We start from the raw sequence: 12,123 nt of genomic DNA on the forward strand, positions 1-12,123 counted from the left end.
AGTTCAAAGTCTGGAAAAACGGAAATGCAGAATTTAAAACATTCATAACAGCATTGTTAGGGATTCTCTTCAATAAGAATTGATTTCTACCCACATTAGACCCTTTTTGCAAGATTAGGATAATGAAAGATTGGCCCAAAAACATATAGCTCTAATATATAGCTTGCTGTTTGCATGCAGCTCTTTGATGACAGACAGACTAGTTAATAGCTTGCTAGTCTATGATAGGATTTTAACTTCCAAAGTGCAAGTAACAAAAGGATCTCTCTGACAGAAGCAGTAACACACTGATCGATTTTATATTATATGCACTTTTTGATCTGCATGGTACACGTTCTTTGCAGCAGGTATATACACATGTACTACCTTTCAAGCAGTCACAGTTTCCCCTAGACAAAGCTCCTGGCTCTCTCCAGGTAGACAAATAATCACCAGAGTTATCTTGACATTCTAATGTATGCCTGAATATTACTGGAGCCCAGGAACTCTGCACCAGCTGCTTTTAAAGAAAGAATATACTGGCAAACTGACTCCCCCACCCCACCCCATAGGGTTACATTAAAGAATGATTATGAAACAGATATTCGCTGAGGGATCCGTGTTACACCTCACCCCATCGTACCTATGCCTCATCTCTTCCTACCCCTCACCACCACACCGCCCTTCACACTCACAAAGTGCATGCTGCTGCTTCGCTTCTCTTGTATGTAGATTCACTTCCTTCTACCTCAGGGTGACAGAATGGTCAGTCCGGCGCCATACACTATAATATCAAGTTACCCTAAAATGATGGGAGTTTAAACATGTAACCAAACGTGGGACCAGTTTAACGTAGGTACTGATGCTTCAAAATCAGTGGTATGAATGACAATAGTATGTTATGCCTAGAACAGGTTCTACAAGTTATAACCTGTGCTGGACAAAGGCCTGTATCATATTCCAACAATGGAAAAATGTGTAGGAGGCGTCACACTTGGAAGGTGATACGGCTGCCTTTGCTTTGTCAATGAGAAAACTCATTCAATTCATGCACTTGTACCATCAATGAGAATTGAGTAAATGCATCACAAGACGATAACTATGTGAATTTTAAGTGTTGCAAGTTTATTTGCCTGGGGTGTTCACAGGGTGTCACATCTCCACCGCCGCTAAGATGAGTACCTTTAATGTGGGTGAAAGCAACACCCATTACTCATGTGTAGACTCACTGTAACGTGCTAGATATGTGTAGTTATTTTAAGTGAATTATGTACTTTTGAATTTGACTACCCTCTACCAAGTCATAGCTTAGGTTGAGGATCACACTGAGTCGAGAGGTTGAGCAGCTGCACCACTGCTCACTGATAGGAAGAGATTTGGCCTAGTAGCTAAGGACTCGGTGCTCTACATGGGCCAGGGCCTGTGAGCCAGACCCTGGAAAAGCCAAAATAGAGCCATTAAACCGGGACCCTCTATTTCGGTCTATCACTGAAGGACTAGTCTGTATCTTATTACCAAAGTCAAAGTTAAGGGAACTCCTGCCTCTCGGAGCTTTCTACTTGAGAGAACTGACCCTCGTTATCACTGGGGTGGGGTGTGGTGGCAAAGCAGTGAATGTGCGCGCGCCTTACAATGTGAAAACATTTATGCACACACGCTGCTTGCCGCGCACATCCCCAAACCCCACAGATGAACTTGCCTTGCCCTGGCTGAAACGAAACCGAATCCATCCTGGGCCTGTAGTACTATCCAGGAAGCCCGGGCCGGCCGCAAACTGCGCAACAAATAGCCACTGTGACTGCCTTGCCCTCTGCAGTCAGTGCACCCACTACTGCTCTGGCAGTGGCAACCAGTAAAACATGATCGTCATGATCAAACCACCACAGCCCAGGCGATCAAAAACAACCTCTCATCCTCAATACGTGAACACCATCATCAACATAAAAAAGTAGGCCTCACCTGCGCAGCTTTATTTTTTAATTGATGATTTTGCCGCCGGCCTATCCCACCTATCCCAGGCGGCCATCATAATCATACCTGTCAGTCACCAATAAACAATTATGATTGTTAAAACATTAATCCTGCGCCTGTGTCCTACCAGGCCCTGCTCTGCCTCACGCAGCTTGATTTATTTAAACTATCCATAATCATTTGGCCGGCGCCGGCCTATCAATCAAGATAATGATTGATGATTTTTAAAAAAACGAAACGGGAAAAACCGACCAGTAATCACCGTCACCGTGCGTCACGGCTGCCAGCCACGCTCTCCCTCACCTGTGCTGAGCAGTCCAGACCTGAGTTCCGACTCCCATTACTTCAAAGGCACTGGACGTGCTTGACTGGTTAAATTACACGCACCACCACTGGATACTCGGTGCGGTGGCTGGTGAGGACAGAGAGGTGCGGGTATGCTGGGGCGGGCCACGGGCAGCGAAAATGCAGACTCTGCCCACGTGTTGCTGCCTCTGCCGTGCACAGCCCAACCCCCACAGAAGACCAGCCCAGGGCAGCAAACCACCCGGCCCATCAACAACTACTGCAGTGTCCCGCCCACTGGGCCTGATCCGCGGCTGGAAGTGACGTCTTGAAGAGAGTGAGGAGGAGGAAATACTTTTGAGAATCGAATCGGAGGAATCCGTGTCATCCCTGTCAGTCATGCACGTCACAGTAAGTGTTGACATTTACTGCATGCATCAAGATTCGTCGTCGGTAACTTTCTTAAACTAAGAAGTCAGTCAGTCACAGGAAGCAGCACAGCACTAAAGCACGACAGCAGTAGCAGTCAGCACACGCTCTCTGTGTGTGCCAGTGCCACGCGCAAAACTCGACCTAATGACGGCAGGACAGGTGCACTTAATGCAGCGTGACTCGGTGACTGTAGACCCGGCCCTCATAATTAGGTGCCGGTGCTAAGCACCGGCAAGCTCCGGCTCAAATTAAGCCCTGGCCTCAGCCCCATATCCGGCACCATCAGGCTCCACTTTCATTTTGCCCGGTAAAAACATTAGAAAAATGACCTTCAAACTTAAAACATTGAATATATAGCAGTAAATATAATTAGCACGCACTTTAAAGTATGTTCCACAGTAGCCCTTATGACCCGACTGCTAATTAAATAAACAAAAACTGAAAGGCCATTACTGATGCGAAAGTCTTTTTTGGCACCGCACCATTAACCTCTTTTTCCGTAAATACCTTTACTACTACCTTCCAACAGTGCCACTCATCCCTCCATTACCGCCCCTATTGACCTCCTCCTCGGATTTCCTCACACCACAAGTGCCCCTCATATCCCCCATAGCCCCTCCCCTTCATGACCTCCTCCTCGAAGACCAGTACCCCTTATCTTTGTAGCCCCTCCCCCTCATGACCTCCTCGTCTGACTCCCTCACTACCACCCCCACCAGTGCCCTTCCTCTCTCCTTAGCTCCCCCACCCCATGACCTCTTCCTCAGATTCCCTCACTGTCATCCTCTATCAGTGGCCCTCATCATTCCATAGCCCTTCCCACTACCTCCTCCTCGGATTCCCTCACTGCCACCCTCCAACAGTGCCCCTCATCTTTACGTAACCCCTCTCTCATATGCATTTCATTTGTTGTATAGCGCTACTCATATCAGTGTAGTGTGTGTCAGTACTTTACATCACACACACATTATACAGAGACAATGAATCATACAAGTATGTAAATCAGCCTAAAGGGAAGGTTACTTAAGCAAATGAGGATTACAAGTTGTATCAATCACGTCATCCATAATGGTGGGCAGTATATTTTAAAAGGGTTTGATATGGGGAAACACAAACTTAGGATTTAAAGAGTATTCCATGGGGGTCAGCTTTACTGATAAAAATGTACATCTGCCCAAACATACTCATTTTAGCAACATTAGAATAATGAAAGGCTGAGTAAGTTCTAACTATGAAATTAATCAAAAAGAAAAGGGCACTTGTAACAAATCATAACCATTGGTTAGATAGATGGAACGCCCTCAAAAACTCAATGTGGTTCGTATTTAGCAGTATATATGTTTCATCCGCCCCACATTAGAGTTATGGCAGTTATCATTGGATGCTCCAATACATGCTCTTTGCCTGCCTCATCCAGAGGCACCTCTGGTTAAGGAATGCAGTGTCCAGAGATTAAGAGGTTTCCCCCAAAAAAGAAAACTTTTGTAAACTAGACAAGAGGTAAAATTAAAAAAGAAAGTCACCCATGTGCTTTATTGTGAGGTGAAATTCTGCTTGGCTAAAAGTAGACTGATACTACAAAAAGATTAAGTTACTGGATCTAATAGTATTTATAACATTGATTTGTCGACATGTTTCAGCTCCATTTGGCCCTGAAGGGTCTGTGGAGCTTTCGTCAGGACTAACACACATTAAATGGATACTCACACGATTAGTGTAGTAATTCTAGAGTTCTCACTTTTTGGTACTCTTTTATTTTTAACTCTCCACAATCTATAATAAAAAGAGGGAGATATACAACAGTATATATAGTTCAGGCAACTGTTTGAGAGAATTTTAGGGGAGGCAAAGGAAATTGTACACATTGATATCTTCCTATTCAAAGTTCAGCATATATTTTGCTGTAATATTAACTGGGAAATTGTTAGGCAATGGGTTAAGAGATGTATAAAGCATCTGCGAGTTGCATCTTTACGTTACAATTGGGTGATATGGTAAAGATATATCAATGATTTTTGTTGGAGATCAATAATCCACTTCTTGGATAATGTCTTTGTCAGCTATTAGAAAGTGGCTTAGTGGTTGGTTAATGACATCATCTTAGTGACTCTATTGGAACTAGCAGGCAGAGTCTAGAAAGTTTATGTATTGATTTCTCTGTGACAGTATAGTTGTAACTGGGAGGTGGTTACAGTATATAGAGTTTACGAATTGCCCTCAGTATCTATCATCAAAAAGCATACTACATACTGGATTGTTTCTGCTGTTAGTGTCTTCAATTCTGTACATCCATAAAAAGAGCGTTGCTTAAACAGGGACATTAGTGAGTGATATGGGTTTAGCGGGCTACACTAACCCAAGCTGAACATAACCCCACTAACGCATTATTTTTCATACCTGTATACGGAGAGCTGCCTTCTTCATCAGGGGTGTGTCGCTTCAATGAGCGCAAAGCTATAGGCAAGGAGAGCGGGTCGTTAGGATTGCCGCAGGTAGGTCTTACCGTTATCTTCCCAATAGGAGAACGCGGCCGCCATTACCCGCATGGTATGAGGTTCCTCGACTTGTGCTGACTCTGCCCCCGGATGCAGTCCTACGTGATGCATACCTATTTTTAAGCGCTGCTGAGCGAAAGGGCTGCTGACTTGTGCTGACTCTGCCCCCCAATGCCAGTCCTACGTGATACGTATCTTTTTTAAAGGGGTGCTGACCGGGTTGGAGAATCGGATTTTGTTTGTATAACTTTATGTGTCGTAGTCTCTCTTTTACAAACAACATTTTAGTTAACAGGTTATTGGTGACTGGTTTGAACATCATGCAGAATTTTTTACATGTCAAATTGCTCATACAGGTATTATTCCCTGCTAATGGTATTTATTGATCGAAAAATCGGTATTAACTCGATCAAGTTTATTTCTTTTCAACAATTTGCGCTCTTCTTTTAAAGAATTTGTGTGTTTTTAAACAGCTTGATGTATGACTATCACTGTTATAACCAACACTTACTAACAGTATATGTTGAAGTGTACTGTTTTCGATTTAATGTAAAACTGGATTTACTGTGTGGTAAGCTTATAGGTGCGGATATGATTCTTTTCGTAACTGTGGTTCTTCTAGATTGATTGATATCATTTTATAATTTGCCAGGAGAGGTTGTTATTTGGCAAATTGATGCCACGGTACGTTATAATTGAGACCTTGCTGAGAAGTTCGGAGGCGGTTTACCCACAGCTGTTCCTTTTCAAAGAGTATTCTCTCCGAGTTCTGTGATTTTTCTGATAGCATTTCAATCACTGTCCACTGGAGGTCGTCACAGGAATGATTCATTTCCACTAAGTGTGAACACAGCTTTGTGGTATTATTTTTGAGTCTTATATTACTTCTGTGTTCCCCGATTCTTATTTTAACTTTTCGACATGTCATCCCTATATATTTCTTTGAACACGGACAGCTGATCATATAAATAACATGTGTTGAATTACAATTCCTATGCTGTCTTTGTGTCCATACCAGGGTCTCAGATAGTTGTAATGTTTTAGACATTTTTGTTGTTTTACATGCCACACATGTGCCACAAGGGTAGTGACCTGTTATTGGTGTCATTGAGATGTTTCTTGTTAATGCTGGCGTTGTCTTCTTTGTCGGTCGTGTATCTACTAATACATCTTTCAGATTTTTTGTTCTTCTATTTGCAAACCTTGGTTTTGGCCAGTCAAATCTCCCAGTGTTCAATATATGCCAGTTTTTGTTTACCAATTTTTGTACATTGTAGGAGGAAGGGCAGAATGTGGTTACACAGGTGGTTACGTTTAGTACCTCATCTTTAGGGTGAGTTTGTAAGAGGCATTCTCTCGGTTGATTATTATCTCTTTTTTTACATTTTGAGATGGTTTTCTGGGTGTAGTTTCTATTCTTTAGTTTCTCACTAAGTTCACAGTCCTGTGTTTTATAATCTTCGTCTCTACTACAGTTTCTTTTCAAACGCAAAAATTGGCTGTATGGGAGATTATCCCTCAAAGGCTTTGGATGGTAGCTTTTGTAAGATAATAAGCTATTCTTAGCTGTTGGCTTTGTATAGGTTTTGGTTTGTAAGATGTTGTTTTCTGTGAAGATTGTTAGGTCCAAAAAATCCAGTTGCATGTTATTGGCTATGTAGGTAAATTTGAGCCAAGGGTCAAGTCTGTTAAGCCAGTCCATGAAAAGTATTAGGTCCTGCTCTGTGTTCCAAATTAAGAAAATATTGTCTATATATCTCTTCCAGTATAGGATACTGGAAAAGAAAGGGTTCAGATCATTCAGGACATGTCGATTTTCGAATTGACTTACATATAGACCCGCCACCGACGGCGCAAATGCACTACCCATGGAAGTACCATGGATTTGTAGGTACAGGTCTCCATTGAATTCGAAAAAAATTTCTTTTAACGCAAGTTTGCAGCATTCGAGGATGAAGTGTCTCGGGGTATTATAATGCCAGTCTTCCATGAATAGGACATCTTCTAACATCTGGATGGTTTCATCTTGAGGTAAGCTGGTATACAGCGATTCGACATCTAGGCCGACGAGGAGAATTTTATCTGGATCAAAAGTTTTGTTTGAGATCTGGGTTAATAGATCCTGTGTATCTTTCAGATATGTTTGTGTTCTTTGTACCAAGGGCTTGAGGTATTCATCTGAGAATTTGGACAGTGGCTCTAGAATCGACCCAATACCTGAAACTATTGGTCGTCCAGGTGGGGGGGATCTGTTTTTGTGGGTTTTTGAAAGCGAGTAAAAGTATGGGGTCTTTGGTTCTTTAGTCAATAAGTAGTCAGCTTCCTTTTTTGAGATCCACATGTTAGTTTCAGCTTCATACACCATTATCGCTACGGTGTTCAGGAGTCTCTCTGTTGGATCTGTCGTAATCTTTTTATAGAATTTGGAGTCCGACAAGAGGGTGAGACATTGTTGGTTGTAGCCTTCCTTGCTAAGTATTACAATGCCCCCCCCTTGTCAGCTGGTTTGATTACTATTTAATTGTTTGTTTGTAGAGCTTGTAGCGCCAGTCTTTCTTTTTTATTTAGATTTTGGAAGGTCTTTTTCTTATTGACTTCCATGTTGTCTACACCTTTTAAGAGTGCCTGCTCAAATGTTTGCAGTTCTGGTGGGACACTATTTGGTGGAGGGTTGAACGTAGATTTTCTTCTAAGTGAAGTGTCTCCTTCTTGTATTGAGGCACTGATATTTGAAAAGAAAGCTTTCAATTTCAGTATTCTGCAAAACTCAGCTAGTTCGCATTTGAGTTTGAAGGTGTCAAGTGGAGGAGTGGGTACATACCCTAGGCTTTTGATAAGGATCCTGATTTGATCTTCATATAATTCTATGTCTGAAAGGTTAACTACTAGTGATTGTTCTTGCTGGTTAAAGGTTGGGCTGCTGACATGCTCCTGGTCAGTATGTTCCTCTGTTGGTCTTGCCAAGTCAAGGACTTTTTCCTTGCCCGTGTTTGGTTTTGGCCTCTGGATAAAAAAGGCTGTTCTTGTTGTTGTCGATTTGGTTGCCCTGCTGTTAGACCTGGCACCTTGGCGTGAGTTTCCCTTACACTTTTTGCTGATGTGCCTCCGATGTTTTGCTGGTTTTCCGATACTCAGGGCACTGCGCCACGGCCGACCCGTGCCGCAGTGCAAGTGCTCCCTACTGTAAATTGTACATGTGATTGGTATCCATTATTGGTTCATTGGATTTACTGTTAGTCCCTAGTAAAGTGCACTAGGAGTGCCAGGGCTTGTAGATGCCAATACTGCTAGTGGGCCTGCAGCGCTGGTTGCGCCACCCACAGAAGCAGCCGTAAGATGTGTCTGGGGACTGCCACCGCAGAACCCGCGTGCAGTCTCGTACTGTCATGCCAGCTGGGCGAGTGCACCCAGTCGCCAGCCCCTGAACCTTCCCTTGACTGCATATTAGTGACCCCTATGGTAGGCCTGCGGGCAGGGTGCATTGTAGGTGTGAGGTAGGACAAGCCCTGATGTGTGTGGCATGTCCTAGTAGTGACTTACAACTAAACTCGTATTTCACTATTGAAGGCTACCTGCTCCCGTTAGGCCAGACTGAGCTGCCGGAATTATTACACCCTATAATCCCAGCAGGCTCAAGGAGCATGGTAGAGAGTCGTGTTTAGTATGCCTGAACTCAGGATGATAAAATATTTCTTTTAGTAAAGTTTATTTTAGTATCCTGTGTTTGCAAATGCTACTTTTAGAAAGTTAGCATTTGCTTGCCTAACCATTTCAGCCCACCTCTGCTGGTATGTGTATCTGACTGTCTGGGATGTGTGAGTGACAGGGCTGGGGGATGACAGGTGGTGAATGCGCAGATTACACCTTAGTGGGAGGTAGGAGTGGCTCTTGACTCTGAATCTTGCTGTGCTCTGCCACCACAATGCTGGCTCCACCCTCCTGGGGAGCGACTGATGACTCAGCCGACACCTGGCCCAGGAAGGGCGAAGCCCCATCAACAAGGTACTCTGGCTGCCCCTGTCCGCACAATGCTGGCTCCACCTCCTGTGGGGCGTCTGATGCGCCTGCCCCTCACACTGAAAGCAGAAGCCGGAGTACACCCACCAGGGTACTCAAGGACTGAAAGTGGCTATGCAAAGGCCCCCCTGGCCTGCGAGAACAAAAGAAATGCAGTATAAAAGTAGGAGCCCTGCTCCTTGTAAATTAGATCCTGTTTGGGCTACAGAAGGAACTCTACCCGACGAGAAGGACCGGGAAGGACAAGGAAGGGTGCTGTCTCTTGCCTGTGTCTGGTGCCTTGCTGCAGAAGGAGAGGAAAAGGAAAGACTACAAGAAGACTTTTGCTTTGAGAAACTTTGTGCCAAACTCTGCTGAAAGATCTCCAAGGGCTTGCTGTTGAACTTGCCCCCTGACCAGCGCCCCAGGACCAGTGGGCGCTACATCCTGAAGAAAGCGACTGTGTGTGCTGCTTATCGCTGCAGTACTGTCAGAGGGGTCTGGGAGCGCCGGGCAAACCCGCCACGCTCCCCGTAACCAAGGCATCGACACCCCCCTGAGCACCGTGACCGGGGCCCAAAGCAACAGCGAGAGCAACGTGAGGTCCAGCCGCCGCTGGCCCGAACACCGTGACCGCAACTGCACCGGGAGCCCGAGAGCAAAGTGAAGGAGGACCCGTCCGGTCCAAGCTCCCGAATTGACTGCGCTGCGAGCCGTCAATCCACCTGCGAAGACGGACAACTGCCCTGTGATAACCCCCTCTGGTCGGTAGCCTGCCCGACAGCTCAGCTGTGAGCGCACAGCTGCAACCGGTACTTTGGCTGGGTACGTCCTGCACTTGGGGACCGTACTGCCACTTGCCGTCACCACACCGCCGCCGCTTTCAGGGTTGGAGAGAACGCCGAAGGAAGGACCCTGCCGCCACTGAACACCGCTGCCCCGGATGACCCGTGACCTGCTCGGCTGAGAGCCGCAACGAACAGCGACCCCGGGAAGGCAACGCGACGTGGGACAGCTCCCCTGGAAGCCGCCTGCTCCACAAGAACTTTGTTGAACTGGGCAGAAGGCCCTAAAGAACGCTTATTGCTAGAAAGAACTGTGGCAACTTGAACTAAGTAACCTGGAACCGCTAATTGAAAGTTTTACAACTGTATTTACAAGCCTGCTTGAGATTTATATAAAGATATATATTTTTACAGAATACAGTTTGGTGTCATTGTGTGGTGGGTTGGTTGTGACGGTGTAATATTGCAAATGTTTAACCCTATGTGCCCCAAAGATTAGCCTAAGACTGCTTAAGCCACATTACCTAGAGGGAAAGCAGAGGTTGTCTGGAAGGTAACCCTCAGCCCTGACGAGGAAGAGAGAGTCCCTGCTTGTCGCTAGTGCTACACTGCGCCAACTAGAGCCTCCCCCTTCCTACATTGGACGCAGCGGTGAGGATTTTCGAATTTACATTTGCAGTGTTTATACCTTAACTTCTGACCATTGCACAGTGATTTCAGTCCAGTTACTTGGCCACAGGTTTTGTTGTAAGTTTGCAGAGAGAAGATCCCTAGCGAAGAAACCATGCCGGGCACAAAGAGCCTGGATGGAGCGGAGTCCACGACCTCCGAGATGTTGGAGGTGGAGTGGGACGCCGCAAAGCTGGACAAATACTCAAAGACTGAACTGAAGTTTTTCTGTAAGAAACTCAAGGTTCCGCACGCCGGTTGCAAGAACAAGCCAGAGTTCTACAAGGCCCTGAAAGCCTGGATAGAGTCCAGAAAGGCCCCGGAGGATCAAGATGCCCTCGCGGATCAAGATACGAATGAAGAGCAGAATGCACCTATGGATCTGGTGGATCTCGAAAGGCAAGACAGCGTGCACAGCTTTGGTAAAGGCCTGTCGCCAGAGGAGCTGGCGGACAGGAAGGAAACGAGGGATCACGAAAGAAAGCTGGCAGAATTAAAAATCCAACTGGAGCTTGAAACCAAAAGAATGGCGCTGGAAGAGCGAAAGCACCAAATGGATTACGAATTGAAAATGAGGGAGATGAGTCTAAAGGAGAGAAACTTGGATCATCCTCCCTCTGGTGGCAGCACATCGCCAGTGCAGGTAGAGTCAAGAGTCCATATTCCTAAAGACGTAGTTAAAGAGTTCTTTAAGGGGGATGACATAGGACAGTGGTTTAGGGCATACGAGGTAGCCATGTCCTCCCACCGGGTCCCTGACAAGGATTGGGGAGCGGGGTTGTGGGGAAGGTTCCTTAGCGAAGGGCGAGATACCTTGCTAGATTTGCCCCTAGGAAAATCAGAGATCCTATTCCCACATGAAAGAAGCTTTAATGAACAGGTACAGGCTTACCCCTGAAATGTATAAACAGAAGTTTAGGGGATGTACTAAGCGGCCTGGGAATACGTATGTGGAGTATGTGACTTACTTTTGCAGAGCACTGGATGGTTGGGTGAAGGGTAGCAAAGTGAATGATTTTCAAGGTCTCTTTGATTTAATTGCATGGGATCACTTGTCTGATCACTGTTTTCCTGAGTTACGCCAACACCTGATCGATAGCAAGCTGTCCAACCCGAGGAAGCTTGCTGAGGAGGCGGACCGCTGGCTCAGCACCAGGGTCCACAAGGGTCCAGTGGGAGACTCCGCCAAGAGTGTGCAGGGTCCCCAGCAGAAGAGTGGGGGGGACAAGGGAAAACAGAAAGGGTTCCAAAAAGGCCCCCAAAGTAATCCCCAAGGGGACCAGCAGAAAGGTTCTCAGCCTCCCCCACCCCCAAAGCAGAATGGGGCCCCGACAGGTAAGCCTGTTCCAAAGGGGCCCTTCAATTGTTTCAAATGTGGCGAGCCTGGGCACATATCCAGTGACCCCAAGTGTCGCCTGTTTGGAAAACCCGCACCCACTGGTGCTCCGCCCCGTCAAGTGACTAGTGTTCACTTAGGAGAAGAAGTGATGGTCCCGGGGGGTGGAGATCCC

The sequence above is a fragment of the Lissotriton vulgaris genome, chromosome 7, assembly GCF_964263255.1.
Source record: "Lissotriton vulgaris chromosome 7, aLisVul1.2, whole genome shotgun sequence".
Taxonomy (NCBI): domain Eukaryota; kingdom Metazoa; phylum Chordata; class Amphibia; order Caudata; family Salamandridae; genus Lissotriton; species Lissotriton vulgaris.